The 12,528-nt window shown below is 39.3% G+C and overlaps 1 long non-coding RNA gene across 1 annotated transcript; it reads left to right on the plus strand.

The window, feature by feature from the left end:
• Positions 1–5,765: 5,765 nt before the first annotated feature.
• LOC114827527 (uncharacterized) lies at positions 5,766–7,225 on the plus strand. Its single transcript, XR_003776604.2, has 2 exons — positions 5,766–6,317; positions 6,446–7,225. It is a non-coding gene; the product is annotated as an uncharacterized lncRNA (long non-coding RNA).
• Positions 7,226–12,528: the final 5,303 nt, after the last annotated feature.

Below are 12,528 nucleotides of genomic sequence, written 5' to 3' on the forward strand. Positions count from 1 at the left end.
CATCCGGCGTTTCACCCCCGGCTGCCCCAGTCTGGGCACTAACTTCTCCAACTACTTCACCAATGGAAGCCTTAAAAGTAAAAGCAAGCAAGTCTTTTGGAGAAATAGAAAAGGTCTTAAAACCTCAAGCCCATCATTCTCACCCTTCAGCTGTTCATTCTTCTTAAGCAGACTAACACAGACGCGCTGCAGCTCATCCACTCCCTTCTTAGCATAAGCAGCGAAACGAAGCTCAGAAATTGCAAGCTTAAGATCTTGAATCTGAGGCGAATCAATCTCAGCAGCAAAGGGAGCAGGCTTTGGCGCCACTTTAGCAGCAGAGTCCACCTTACCACTCTTCATAATAGCAAGTCTCCACAAAGGTGAACCGGACTTGGCTCCCAAAGAACGTCCTGGTACAGACTTCGGCACTGAGGGCATGATAAAACCTTTACGCTGAGCAATCTTATCCACAATTGTACTAGCCATTCTCAACATGGAAGACGCCACATGCTCAGATCTAGCAGCCTTATTTTTCTTCCCATTAGAAGAAGTCATGTCAATCATATACCTCTCGGTAGCAAGCGGACCCTCATGAGCAGCAGAAGAAGTCTTCAGTTTTTTCTTAACTAGGCATCTCATGAGCAGGCGGGGAAGATCTCTTCTTTCCATCTTCATTCATAGTACACTCCACGACAGCGATCAGACGAGCCAATGCATCCGCCTTGATCCTCTTTACCTCATCTTTATGGAGCAGCCCACCTTTCTTTCAGCAAAGAAGACTAAGCAGCCAACGACATTCATGGTACTCAGCAGGGGAGCTCAACCCAGCATTCCAGCAGGCAGAAGGCCTGCATGCCCAACATTCCAGCAGCCCATGAGACCCGCAATCTCCTTATTTCTCTCAATCGCCAGCCTGGCCCGAGTCAGGTCCAAGAGCCCAAAGGATATGAGCCATGCGGCTCGCCTAACACTGTGCCCTAGCGCCACAATCCTCGACCCCAGCTGCACAAGCTGCCCTTGGCTCAAGCCAAGCCAAGCTGCCCAAGCAGTGGTCCCTGCCACGACATCTCCTCAGCTCATGCCGAGCCAGCTCCTGGCCCCTGCCAGCCGACGTGCCGCACCACCCCGACGGCTACCCCGCAATAGCACTATCCAAGAATAAGGCAAGAAAAATTAAATTTTTCTTACATTGGTGCGGCACGAAGAAGACGAAGAAAGCAACGAAAGAGGGTCCTTTGCACGGGCAAGATGTAGAAGATTGCTAGAGGAGGGGGAACAAATATCCTCTAAGCTATCTCTCTCTTGTAGGGTAGAATAAATCGCTCTCCAAAGTTGATTTAATAACCCACTTAAGGTGGATTTAAATAGGCTTTGAGAGAAATTTATTTCCCTTTCCTAGAAGGATCTAATTTCCTATTAAAGAGAGAATCTACATCAAAATAGGAAGCAGTCCTAAGTTTCCTAAAGCAAGAAGATCTCTACACCTGCTGCCCTTTTCTGCGAGCAGCCCAACAGGTGTGAGGGCATTTGTGGAGCAAAAAATATTCACAGGGCGACACGTGGATTTTTGGACAAAAATGACAAAAATACCCTTGCAGTACAACGAGGTTCCTACGCGCAAGCAGCGGGCAACCCTCTTTCAACCAAGACAGAAGTGCCCAAAATAGGTAACAATTCAAAGTCCATCTCATCAAATCCTTTCTACAAGGTAATTCCCAAACACATTCCTTTTAAATTATGTTAATTGGCTAATTAATGGGTTTATTGCCTAATTAACCCATTAATTGTCAATTAAACCATCCATTATATCCAAATAACTACAAAATACATCCAATTCAACCCTAAAACACCACATGGCCGGCTATCCCCATTTCAAAACCTAATCCATCACTTTTTTCTACCTTTTTCACCATTTCTTCCTTTTTATTACCCAATAAATTCAAAAACCACCAAAACATTCATCTTATGTTTAATAGCCAAATAAATTGGCTAATTAAACCTAAATTAAACCTAAAAACCCTAGCCACCTCCTATCCCTATAAATATACTCCCATTCTCACCAAAAAGCTAATTCCAACACTTTAGCAAAAATCCCAAAATTCTCTAAACACTATTTCTCTCTAAATTCTAACTTTGGCATCGGAGGTTCTTCGGCCAAAGCCCCCCCATTCATCGTGGACGCGTGAGGCTCTTGGCCTTAACCTAAGGTGTTAATTGTTTTGTAGGTGCAAAATCGTCCAAGATCGAGGAGGAAGAAATTTGCATCCACAATTACGTCGATATTACTTCGTAATGACATGGTTATATAATGATATTCTCATTTGACATTACCTCGAGATTAGGCGATAATGATATAATTACACAATTATATTCTCAATTTGTCATTGCCTAAAGATTACTCGGCAATGACATGATTATATTATCCAGCTTCCGCTATTTACAGTTAGTTGATAATATTGTATGCCATCCACTGGTGAGTATCAGTTCTCTATATATGTATATATCATCTCTTAGTGCATACATGATTCAGTAGACGTAGCAGTCCTCATATTTGGCGTTGAAGCCTCTTCCCAAAGCTCTGAGTCTCTAATACATTCTTTCTATGTTATCTACTTAGCTTTACTAGTAAAACTCGTGTTTTGACAATTATGCTCTGAACATATTACGAGGCATGTAATAGAAGGTCAGATAACCATTAAATGTGGCCCTTCTGGGTATGTGGATATAAATATGATTACTTGCATGTGTTTTAATTTGGGTTTATCCCTATTTTATGGGAAGTTTTGCCGAATTTTCGGTAAATTATATTAGTTGATATTTTTAGTTATGACTTCATGCCTATTATGGCTTTATCACCCATCTGAGTGATGGCCAGCACACCTTGATTTTGGTGCCTACTATACATCAAGTTGTGGTGTGTCGCCTAAGCCCACAATGCCCTACTTCCTTTCTTTGCTTCCAAGAATGAGGTGTTAGGAAAATTTCTATATTTAAGGACTATGGCCTATAAGCAGTCTGGTTTATGAATGAGACACCAACATGGCTTCGCAATTAAAGCTAGATTAAACTCCTGTAAGCTTCTAAAACCCAACCCATCTTACTGTTTTGGCAATCCCAGGTATTCCTAACTCACCAATGCATTCTCCTTTCCTCATTTCTTTAACCCCAAAAAAGTTTTGCTAACATGGAATCAAAATCTCTACAAATCGACAATAGGAATTTGACCTGGTACTGCCTGAGCCACCGCTTTGATAAAAACTTATATGCCCGCTTATGAAAGCAAATTTCGTAACCCTGAAATTTCCTCATTAAATTTTCTTTAACATATGTCAAAGCTTCTCGCTTTGACCTCCCCCAAATTGTCGGCATATCGAGATAGTTCCCTGAGTCTTCAACCCTTGGCATCCCCAAAACTTCACATAATTCTTCACCAAGGTCATTAGAATTGTTTGCATTGAAATAAACGCTGGATTTCTGTAAATTCACCTTCTGTCCCGATACTGAACAATATGCATATAGCAACTTGATAAAATTCTTGTAGTTCTATTGAGTAGCTTGTAAGAAAATGAAAGTGTCATCTATAAAAAGCAAGGGATAAAGACTTGGCCCATGAGAGTTGATTCGAATTCCTTGGACATAATCCATCTCAATGGTTTTGTGAATCAACAAAGATAAAACTTCACTAACAAATAAGACGAGATACGGTTGACAGTGGATCCCCTTACGCAACTCCCGAGATGGTTGAAATTTGTGACTCGACTGCCCAATAATAATAACAACAAAGTCCACTAATCTAACACATTTCACCAACAAATTAATTCAAAATATGTGAAAACCCATCCTTACAACCACAACCTTTAAAAAAATCTCACTCGATTCAATTATACGCCTTACTCATATCCAATTTGATCCCCAAGTCCAATTTTCTTCTTGTTTTCCTTAATTTGAGAAAATGGAAAACTTTGTGAGCGATGAGAATATTATCCTAAATTTGTTGTCCAGTTACAAAAGCAATTTCCATTAGAGAAATCAAATCATGTAACAAAGGCCTAAGTCAATTGGCAAGAACTTTAGATAACACCTTGTATGAGTAGTTGCAACGACTGATTTGCCTGAACTGATCAACCTCTTCTGGATTATAAATTTCTGGTACCAATACTATGAGTGGAATTAACTTTCTTGGGGTTGGACGCTCCGTTTATAAACTCCTAAGTCATTCCTCAAACTTCCTTAGAAATAATAACCCAATAAGATTGATAAAACATTTATTGAAAACCATCTAACCATGGTGCCTTTAAGCCTCCCATTTGAAAGATTGTCTCCTTAATCTCTTGACCTGTAATCTAGCATAGGAGAATATAGTTCATCTCAGTTCTACCAGACAGCTCAATGCATTCAAAAATTACTCCCCAGTCCCGAGGCCCTTTAATAGTAAAAAGGTTGGTGATGTGATCTTCCACAATACCTCTATGGTGTGTTTGTTGCACTGGACTATCTTGGATTGGACTAACTTTAAAGACTAAGCTGGACTAGCTTAGAATAGACTAAGCTGGACTAGCTTAGAATAGACTAAGCTGGACTGATTTAGTGAAACGTTTGGTGCGGTGTCGGACTAAGAAACTGAACTATAATATTATATTATTTAATCTATATCTATTAAATTTTATTTTAATTTAATCAATATCAATTAGTATTTTATTATTTCTTTATCATTTTCCAATTTGTTTTAGAGTCATCTTCTTCTTTAATCTCTATACCTCTAATTTTTTTTTTTCTCATTTTTTACTCAGCCCATTGTCTCCCTCCATTCTCCCTTTTTCCTCCCTTTTGTACTCCACCCACTGTTTCCTCCTTCCCTTCCCTTTTTTTGCCATTTCACATATGTTCCATTGTCCCCTCCACTCTCCCCCTTTGTAATCATTTTGTTTCACCTCAAAGGAAACGCTTGGCATAGAACATGGAGCTACGGGGTAGCGGAGGAATCTCAAATTGCGAACATAGTTCTTGGATCCTAAGTTCTTTAGGTAGAGTCTGTTATCTCTGTTTTTGGGTCTAATTCCAATTTAATCGACTAAAATGGAGAACCCATTTCTGCATATCGATCAAGTGTTCTTTTGTCGGTTCGTCGGGAAATCTGGGTTGTGGGTTCGTCGGTATATCTGGGTAATGGGTTTGTCGAGAAGCAAATAGGGGGTTAGGTTCACAGGACGATGGAGATTGGCAAAAAGGCTGGATTTTGGTGACTGGGTTCGCGGGACGTTGGTGCTAGGGACGAGATTAACAATCCCGTAGTTTTTGGGGGGCTTAGCTAAGATCAGCTAGCGAAGGACTTAGTCGGCATGAGTCCGACTTAGTCTCATTAAACTCAATCCCTTTTCGCACCAAACACGGATTGGCTTACCAGTCTAGTCCAGTGAATCCTAATGAAACCAACAAACACCCTTCTAGGGTGCGTTTGTGTAACAGACTATCTCTAATCGAACTAGCTTCAGAGACTAAGCTGGACTGACTTAGAATAGACTAAACTGGATTGATTTAGTGAAGCATTTGGTGTAACATCGGACTAAAAACAAGATTATCAAGAAACTTAAAATTATATTTATTATTTAATCCATATCTATAAAAATGTTGTAGAAATGGATGTCCACTCAAATAATGGGCAAGTTGCCCTTCCACTATTTAGCATGTGATTTACTTCTATAAAAACAACACTATGGAACACAACAAAAGAGGAGAGTTTCATAATTGGTGGTGGAGTTCACGGGAAAGATAGGAATGAAAAGAAAGAAAGAAAGAGAGGAAGGAAGGAAGAGGAAGAGAGAGAAGGAAGAGGAAGAGAGAAAATAGAGGAAGATGAGAGGAGATAATAGAGAGAGTTATCTTTGTACTCCTATTATTTCAAATTATAATGAAAGCACCTCTGCTGCCCCGAGGACGTACTCCAGTCACACTGACTGTAGAGGAACCTCGTAAATTTTGTGTCTTGTTTCATTTATTCCACTGCATCCACAGTCAATTTCACAACACGTTATCAGCACGAAAATCTCTCATGTCAATGGAAAGCACAACACCATAAATCCGGTGAAGCATTATCTACCTCTCACCTCGGTCAGCTAAAATCTCACAGAGTAGAGACGGCAAGCCAGACATGTCAAACAGGGAAGATCATCTTGTCAAAATTCCATCAACCTTTCTTTTATCACTTTTCTTTTATCACTCTAACTATTGATGTGCTAATCTTTATCCCTGCTAGACCTGCAATCTATTTTTCTCTCGTGGACAAGAAAGATGGAGAGATCTTACAGACAAACAAAGGTGCAGCAAAACAAGCAAAGGTATGTCCATTTTTCATTTCTCCCACCGCGCCAGAAACGCCCCACCGAATTCCGGTGCGAATTGAAATTTCCAACGACCTGAAGTCGTCACGAGATAAGAAAACTCGTACCTGACAACTGGTTTCCAGAGATCCAGAAGAATCTCATTAGACTTGGAAACCCAGATCGTGTCGTTCTCAATGGATCTCGAGGACCTCCATGAATCCTCAGTTGTCTGAGATGGTGATGGCATGACTGACTCCACACAGGCCTCCCTCTCTTGTGCCTCCGTCAACCTCACTGTCATCTATGTCTCTGTGGAGAGATTCTTGCTTTGCGATGCCATGTTCTTTGGGCCATGCGAGAACAACGTCAGTATCTGGTAGCCTTTTTGGATTGAATTGGTTTTGTGTGACCTCCACAACAACCCAGCTGATACTGGGTTTCGAGACTGGTAGAGACAGACAAAGAAAAGGGGGAAGATTATGGAATATGCATGGCACAATCTGAAAAAGGAAATAATGTATGATACCATTTGAAAAAGCAAGAAATAAATAAATAAAATTAAAAAGGAAATGGGGCCAATGATTTGGAAAGGTGCGTTGCACCATGTAAAAAATGAAAGAAAAAGGCAATGTTTTTTGGAATGGTGTAGAATGTGGTTGAATAAGAAAATAATAAAAATAAAATAAAGGTAAAGGTTTTTGGATGGTGTTACACCATCTGAAAAGAAAGGAGAAAATATGTATATATTTATTTATATGAATGGTGTTGGCTTAAAACACTTTCACAAGTTCTATTTATTTAAAGTAATTTATTTACAGTGGGTAGAATTATTACCCTTTGCTTTAAAGCTTTGATATTTATGTGAATGGTGCTGAATTAAAGCCCTTGTCACAAGCTTTATTTACTTTACAGCAATTTATTTATCATGGACGGTTTTACCGCCTACTGCTTTAAGTTTTGATTTATGTGAATGGTGCTGAATTAAAGCCCTTGTCATAAGCTTTAATTTATTTATTGTTCAATTTATTTACTATGGCTGGAATTACTGCCTATTGCTTTAATTTATTTATTGTACTTATCTTTTGTTACGATGAGTATAACAAGGACCAGAGTTCCTTGATTAGATCAGAACCTGCAGTTTCTTGATCCTCATCACATAAAATGATAGGACCCGAAGTTCCATCATGCAAAAAGATCAAACATGAAGTCCCTAGATCCTCAAGATCGGACATGAAGTTTCTTGATAAGTACCTTAAGTTTGAAGTGCCACAGTGCCTCAACTTAGTTATAATAAAGGTCATAAAAGTCTCAGTCCATAGACTATTTAATAAGGACCAGAAGTTCCTTATGTCCATACTTAAAATGGTTTAGCAGAAGCATTTATTAAGCGGATGAAATTGATTACCCGCGCTCTGCTCATGAAAACGAAATTACCAGTTTTCTACATGGGGACATGTCATTTTACATGACGCATTATTAAGTTCGGATGAGACCAGTTTCCAACCATCCATATTGCTCAGTACAACTCGTGTTTGGGAACTAGCCAAACATTATACATTTACGAGTTTTTGGTTGTGTTATCTATGTGCCTATTGCACTGCCACAACGTACTGAAATGGGCATTGATGTTGAACATCATCTATCATTCAATATTTAGAACCCTTGACTGGGGATATATTTACCGCTTGGTTTACGGACTGTCATTTTGATAAGACATTTTTTCCGCTGTTAGGGGGAGAAAATATCGTTCCAAAAGAACAATGAGAAAATATCATTCCAGAAGAATGACGAGAAAGGATCGTTCCAGAAGAACGAAGAGAATTTATTTTATTTTGATTCATGAAGTAATCAAATGAAGTAAGAATAATTAAATGATGCAATGATGTGTGAATCAAATGCCAAATGCATTTAATGATGCAACAAAAGTGATGAAATCACATATACTTGTTGCAAATGTGCCTACAAAAATTGATGTCTCTGTTTGGACAAAATAATGAGGCAGTAAATGAGTTATCTGTTGCACGCCTGAAGTGTGACAAACCCTTAGACTAAAAAAAAAAGGTTCAATCCTTCAAAAGAAGAAGAATATCGCATTACTGAACTATTGCATTCTCGAAGCATAACTGTTGCATGCCAGAAGCATGACAATTGCCACATGGATACACATCCCAGAAAGGACAATCTGTGGACATGGGAATGTTGATGTCTCATGCATGAAGAATGATAGACGTATAGGTTCCAATGACTCAACTCTCGGAAGTGGAGATTAAGATCCAAGCTCTATAACGCTCAGGAAGAGGTTATGATCCGCATTCTCTAAATTACGACTATCCTGGAAGAGATAATGTAATGCCCTTGAAGAGGCAATGGATATCCAAAGAAATAAAAAGCTTTTATGCATGTGCATGCACATGAGAATTTGGGATCATAGATTGATGATAACCAATGGTAATTTTGGTTTTTACAAGTAGCTACTAAAATCATCAATGAGCTGTGTTGATATTGAGTCTCGTTCTTTTCAACAAAAAACAAAGATGGAGAAAGGCAATTCCATTACAATTTTGTAAGAACGTGGGAAAATGGACCTATATATTTGAATGTAATACAAATAGCCAAAAGATGTTGAACCAAGAAGGTTACATTGGGCATTTGTAATACAGTGAAATACACTCACATGATATGACACAAGGTTGTAAACGAGTTCATATGAATGGAGAATTATATACGAAGGGTTGTGAGCCACCCACATCATATCTCCATAAGCAAATCCCTCAATTATACATGGGAGCAAGTTGCTCTGTATAAATTCCAAGGAAAATGTGTCATGAAGTGTAGAAAACCCTTAAAGGATTCAAATTGCTTGAAGTAAGCCTCTGAAGGGTAAAACATAAAATATGTACTCAATACCAATGGATGATATAAATTGCCTTAGTGAGTACTATCATTATGATATTGTTGCAACATACTAAAATCTCTTGCAAGAGTCAATGACATTAAATTAGAACTCTTGAAGAGTTGATGATATTAAATTGGGACTCCTGAAGAGTCTAGAAAAATTATAAAGTGTTGAAGGAATTATTGTCTCGAGCTGCAGATCGAACAATCTACCAACACGAATCTTATCCATGATATTTATGATATTAAAAGAACCATATGGATTGAAGATTATGAGTTGAATACTCATATGATGAAGACACTAAGAATAATCATTTATCTTCGTGAGGGTAAAGATAAATTAATATTTGGTCCAGAAGTACCACATCTTAGTGAAGTATATGCTTTATTGTATTTGGCACAATACATTGAATGAAATAAAGCTTATTTATATCTCCAAGAAATTACAGATATATACATACACATGAGTTAAAACAAACAAACAGGATGTAGCCTTCACAAAGGTTGCTCATGTGAAGCCTCAGTACTCGGAAGTACCCCAGAAGGGGGAGGCACTGGAGATTGATCATGTGGCACCCCAGTACTTAGCAAAACACCAGAAGGGGAAGGCATCAGTTGCTTTCGGAATCTAGCAACGAACCTCTGGTGATCACTTTGAATCCGACTTTCAGATTCCTGCAGTTGGACGAGCTTTCTTTTCATGCTCGTAGAGTAATTATTTGCAAGCACGTGTAACACCCGATTCTCGTGCTTGAGCCCTCTGATCTCTTGTTTAAGACTTGCCACCTCCGCCATCAATGATTCAACTTGGCGAGTTTGAGCAAGTAGGCGTTGGCCCATATTGGACACAGAGCCAGCACACTGAACACTGAGAGCCAATGAGTCTTGAACGGTCGACTTTTCAGACCGTTCTGAAAGGATCTTGTTATCCCTTGGAGTAAGAAGATTCCTAGCTACCACAGTAGCGGTTATGTTATTCTTCATCACAGAGTCCCCAACCGTAAGAGGACCATTAGAAGATAAGAAGGACGGGCGCCATATATTATCCTGACGCTGCTCGTCTGTATCACTCCTAAGACTCAAATCTAAGCAAATGTTAGATGGGCAAGTCATTTTTCAGAAATGATGAAGGAAAAACAGAGGTCAAATAAAATTTCAAAGGTGCAAGATAGGGGAAATTTCTACAGGCAGCAACTTTCTGAGCATACTCTTGAACACAATTGATGTCTTTATAAAAGAAGAGGCAACAGAGCCACTCATTCAGAGATCGAAGATGCACCACTCTCCGAATTTCAAAAGCCAGATTTTCCTGAATAAAATTCGTTGGCATTTTTCAGACGTAATCTCAGCTTTTCAGATATCGCGTGCAACTTTGTCAAAGATCTCTGACAAAGTTGAAAACGCGTAAATCTTACTGTTCTATTTACACCACAGTTGCTGACAAGAGTAAAAGCACAGCACCACCACTTGCTATTGAGAAATCTCTATATATATGTCAACATCTGTTCTCCATAACAAGGCAGACTCGCAACACTGCAAGAATACCTAACTCTTCCTCATCTCCGAGAATGCATCTTCAACATAGCATCTCGAAATACTCAGTCTTCTTCCTCTCCGAGAATACCTCTTCAAACATGTCACACCAGAGCAAGATTATCACATATCTTCAGGGACCAGAGCAAGATTATCTCATATCATGCAATCTCCCTGTCCTTTCCTTTGTCCTTGTTCTTGCCTGCAAAGACAAGGATAAAGAAATCAATATGTCGGAACCTCCACTCAAACTCCCAGTAAGGAACCGACTGCCTGGAACCTTTTCTGATTGCTTACCTAGTATTGCTCTCGAGTAGTCATCTTCAACGGTTGGAGCTGGGTCTCCAGTCACCAAGAAGTGACGAACCATCCAAAAGCAAGGGTTGCATTCCACTCCTGCATCAGAAGGCAAATACTGCAGGAGAAGATGCCACACATGCATAGGAGAAAACCAAGGAAAATACTACTTAAGCAAGGGGAGCAAGTAAGGCAAGTGAAAATGATACATTGAAGCATGTGGAGACAAGCGCAACAAACATGTGCTGATTCATCCCCGAGAAAGCCGAAGATCACTTGTCAAGTGAAGCTCTTCACGGTACAACTTCATTCAAGATCAAGCCTCGAAGTCCTTGAAGAAATCACAAGTCCGATTCAAGATCAAATGTCCACCATCCTTGAATCAAATTCCGCTCCAGATAAAGAAGTAAATTCAGACCTTTGGTGCACGTCTAGCAGAAGGCCCTCCAACCCAACTCAAGAACAAGCCTGTGGAAAGTTAACAACAAGTAAAGCAACTATTTCAGCAACTCTTCTTACTAAGAGACTAAAGCAGAATGATCAACGATCAACCTAAATGATTTGAAATCAGGGGGAGATACTCATCAGGGGAGCATCCAAAACAGATCAAGATTTTAACGAGTCAATCGAAGACTTGTGGCCATCCAAGGGGGAGTGTTGTAGAAATGGATGTCCACTCAAATAATGGGCAAGTTGCCCTTCCACTATTTAGCATGTGATTTACTTCTATAAAAACAACACTATGGAACACAACAAAAGAGGAGAGTTTCATAATTGGTGGTGGAGTTCACGAGAAAGATAAGAATGAAAAGAAAGAAAGAAAGAGAGGAAGGAAGGAAGAGGAAGAGAGAAAATAGAGGAAGATGAGAGGAGATAATAGAGAGAGTTATCTTTGTACTCCTATTATTTCAAATTATAATGAAAGCACCTCTGCTGCCCTGAGGACATACTCCAGTCACACTGACTGTAGAGGAACCTCGTAAATTTTGTGTCTTGTTTCATTTATTCCACTGCACCCACAGTCAATTTCACAACAAAAAATTTATTATTAGTTCTATTTTTTTTCTTTTGTTTGTGCACCTTCCTCTTTCTCTCGAGAAATATCAATCCTCTCTACCAACATTAACCATGCTTTTGAAAGCTCTTTAATTCAGACACATAATTTTTTTCCCTTCATCAACCATGTTTTTGAAGGCTCTCCAATTCAGACACACAAATATGTTTTCCTTCATGGACCATGCTTTCATGGAATTCCCATTGGCAAAAAATCACATTTCAAAATCCCCAATTCCTACTAATGCCATTCCATTTTCTTTCGTTCTGTCTCTTAACTTTTTCACCAACTAAACACCTTTGAAAATTCCCAATTCCTACTAACTACTCACCTTATCTGTCGCATAGATTGAGATCATAGTTCGCTAAATTTTTGCGACGGAACACAACTAGTGGGAGAATCAGCGGAAACGGGTGTTTGGCAAGGGAGAAAATTTAGGGCGTTTGT

The sequence above is a fragment of the Malus domestica genome, chromosome 07, assembly GCF_042453785.1.
Source record: "Malus domestica chromosome 07, GDT2T_hap1".
Taxonomy (NCBI): Eukaryota; Viridiplantae; Streptophyta; class Magnoliopsida; order Rosales; family Rosaceae; genus Malus; species Malus domestica.